We start from the raw sequence: 3,778 nt of genomic DNA, 5'->3' as shown, positions 1-3,778 counted from the left end.
GGAGTCACTAGCTTCCACTTGTCCAATTCCCATTTTTAAGAAGTATATTTAATCAATTATAAGAAGTTCAGTTAGTTTCTGACCATTTCTCCTTTTTAGGGAGTTCTTTTCTTCAGTAAACTTTTGTAGGCCGGAGCAGGGAGCCCGTGGCAGTGGCGGCTGGGCCTGCGGGGCATGCGGGGCCGGGCCGGGGCCAGGCCGGGGCTCGAGGCCCGACATGGCGACCAAGAAGGCGGGCTCGCGGCTGGAGACGGAGATCGAGCGCTGCCTCTCCAAGTGCCAGTGGGAGCGGATCCCCGAGCTCTGCAAGCAGCTGTCGGCCAAGCTCATCGCCAACGATGATATATATGGCTGGGCTACTCCTTGGGGAATCCAGGCTAGAACAGTTCCTGAAAGAAAATCCATTTAAACAGGGGACCAGTCCTCGGGGTCCCAGGCCAAAGCTGACAGAGATTCGGAAACACCTGACTGCTGCATTAGATCGAGGGAATCTCAAGTCAAAATTCTTACAAGAATCCAATTTGATCATGGCACTCAACATTTATGATATGGTGGGTCTGGAGGACTTGACGCTGACAGGAGTTCCACCTTATAGGTTGCGAATGATTGCCGAAGCACTTTCTACCAAAGGTCTTTATAGAAGTTGCCAATTTCCTCTTCTACTAGTAATCTTCGTGTAGACTGGGAACAAGACATTATTACCTACTATGAGAAGGCAGGGGACATTGCCCTCCTTTACCTCCAGGAGATAGAAAAGGTACTTCTTACTAATATTCAAAATAGAAGTCCTAAGCTTGGCCACGCACTCCATGATCAAGAACTAGTTTTTTTCCTAGAATCAGGATTACAGAGAGCCCATGTCCTTTACTTCAAAAATGGGAACTTGACAAGAGGAGTCGGTAGATTTAGAGAGATTCTAAGAGCTGTTGAAACAAGAGCCACACAAAATCTGCGAATGACAATAGCCAGGCAGTTAGCAGAAATTTTGTTAAGGGGTGTGTGTGAACAGAGCTACTGGAATCCTCTGGAGGATGCTTCATACCAGTCACCTCTTGATGATACCCTCAGGAAAGGAGCCAATACGAAAAACTACTCTCTCCACCGAAGAGCCCGAGTATACACAGGAGAAAACATTTTTTTGCCCCCAGGAAAATATTGAAGAAGCTCTTTTGTTGTTACTGATCAGTGAATCAATGGAAAACTGGGATGCTGTATTGAGCAGAATACCAGAGCACAAAAGTGACTGCATCATCAGCTTACAAAGTGCATCCGTGGTCTATGATCTATTGACTATAGCTTTGGGAAGAAGAGGCCAATATGAAATGTTGTCAGAGTGTTTAGAAAGAGCTATGAAGTTTGCATTTGAAGAGTTCCATCTCTGGTACCAGTTTGCATTGTCATTGATGGCTGCAGGAAAATCTGCTTGTGTTGTAAAGGTCTTGAAAGAATGTATCTGTCTGAAACCTGATGATGCTACCATTCCTCTCCTGGCTGCAAAGTTATGTATGGGTTCTCTTCATTGGTTGGAAGAAGCTGAAAATTTTGCCAAAAATGTAGTTGGCATGGGAGAGAAAACATCAGAGTTCAAAGCCAAAGGTTACTTAGCTTTGGGACTCACTTACAGTCTGCAGGCCACTGATGCATCTTTGCGAGGGATGCAGGAGGTCCTGCAGAGAAAGGCTCTTCTTGCTTTTCAGAGGGCCCACAGTTTGTCACCTATGGACCACCTAGCAGCTTTTTATCTGGCTTTGCAGCTGGCCATATCTAGACAGATACCAGAAGCATTGGGCTATGTTCGCCAAGCTCTTCAACTCCAAGGGGATGATGCCAACTCTTTGCATCTTCTTGCACTCTTATTGTCAGCTCAGAAACATTACCATGATGCTTTGAACATTATTGACATGGCTCTGAGTGAATACCCAGAAAACTTTATATTACTGTTTTCTAAAATGAAACTGGAGTCTCTCTGTCGGGGCCCAGATGAGGCCCTCCTTACCTGTAAGCACATGTTACAAATATGGAAATCCTGCTACAACCTCACTAATCCCAGTGATTCTGGACAAGGGAGCAGTCTCTTAGATAGAAACATTGCTGACAGATGACAGCTTAATACAATCACTCTACCAGACTTCAGTGATCCTGAAACAGGTTCAGTTCATGCCACCTCCATAGCAGCCTCCAGAGTGGAACAGGCCCTTTCAGAAGTGGCTTCATCTTTGCAGAGCAGTGCCTCTAAGCAAGGGCCCTTACACCCCTGGATGACACTGGCCCAGATTTGGCTCCATGCAGCTGAAGTCTACATTGGAATCGGCAAACCTGCAGAAGCAACAGTGTGTACCCAGGAAGCAGCTAACCTCTTTCCAATGTCTCACAATGTCCTCTACATGCGAGGCCAAGTCTCTGAACTCCAGGGAAACATTGATGAAGCCAGACGTTGGTATAAAGAAGCCTTATCCATCAGTCCCACTCATATGAAGAGTATGCAGAGATTGGCTCTCATCCTTCACCAGCTGGGCCAATACAGTTTAGCAGAGAAGATTCTCTGTGATGCGGTCCAGGTGAACTCAACAGCCCATGAGGTCTGGAATGGCCTTGGAGAGGTCCTCCAGGCTCAGGGCAATGATAGTGCTGCTATAGAGTGCTTCCTGACTGCTCTGGAGCTGGAAGCCAGCAGCCCCATTGTCCCATTCACCATCATTCCCAGAGTGCTTTGAGTGGAGCTTGAGCTAAGAGACTGATCTACCACAACATCTGGAGGTGAGGCCAAGGACACACTTCTCAGATGCCAGCATAACCACACTCTGTGGTTGGGGGTAGGAGGGAACCTCAGTCCCAGAGGAGATTGGGGTTCATAGGATAGAAGAGGAAATTACCTGATTGTTTTAGCAAGGGAGAGGAATTTAATAAATCACTGAGGTTGTGGACGAATGTTAGATTGACCAAGATGACAAACCAAACACAACTAAAATCATGCTCAATTCATGTGGTTTTTTTTTTGGGGGGGGGTGTTGTTATTTTTATTTGCCTCATGGTAGTTTTCAATTCTAATGATGTTCAAAATGGATTATGTGCCATATTTTGTTAGATGACATCTGAGTGCTCTATAAAATGATTACAGAATCAATCAACAAATGTAGAATAAGATATTCAAAGTGAAAATTCAGTGGCAGAAAAGATTATTTTTAGCAAACCTGTCATGAAAGCTGTTCCCTCTTTCCCACTATTACCCTGACTCCTACCCTTGGCCCAGAAACCAAATGTGACATTTCTGCTTCCTGTCTCAGTACTAGTTAAAGCCAGAAGACCAGCTGACAAGTTCTTGGTTTTGTTGTCAATAATTGTAATGCATTGCTGATAATTGTCTTTATTTAGAACAAAGCCTGAGTCCAAGAATATTTATATTTTACCAATATATGCCTGTTACAAGAGAAGGAAATATGAGTTAAGTTTACCTTTTTTATGTGGATTCAGTTTATTTATCAATGGAAATATGTAAATAAAAAGCTTCAAATGGAATATTTACCAACATTCCTTATTCATTACCTACACTTGGCTAAATGGAAAGATGATGTTAATAATAAAATGATTTTTAAATGGAGAAAAAAAAAACTTTTGTACATCTTTTCCCTTTTTTCGTACTTCCTTTTTCGAGCTATTGATTTTTTTTTGATAATGGGTCTCTTGCATCGCTTTCATTTCTTTTCCCAATTTTTGTTCTATCTGTCTTATTTAAAAATTTTTTTTTGAATTCTTTCAGGTATTCTTTGTGTGTTTGAGA

The 3,778-nt window shown here is 43.3% G+C and overlaps 1 pseudogene; it reads left to right on the top strand.

Annotated features, from left to right (window-relative positions):
* The first annotated feature begins 217 nt into the window (after window positions 1-217).
* LOC141511632 (tetratricopeptide repeat protein 7B pseudogene) lies at window positions 218-2,714 on the top strand (annotated as a pseudogene).
* The last annotated feature ends 1,064 nt before the right edge of the window (window positions 2,715-3,778 follow it).

This window comes from Macrotis lagotis, chromosome 2 (assembly GCF_037893015.1).
Source record: "Macrotis lagotis isolate mMagLag1 chromosome 2, bilby.v1.9.chrom.fasta, whole genome shotgun sequence".
Classification (NCBI taxonomy): domain Eukaryota; kingdom Metazoa; phylum Chordata; class Mammalia; order Peramelemorphia; family Peramelidae; genus Macrotis; species Macrotis lagotis.
The sequence above is the reverse complement of the archived record's forward strand: the minus strand, read 5'-3'. Positions and strand labels throughout refer to the sequence as shown.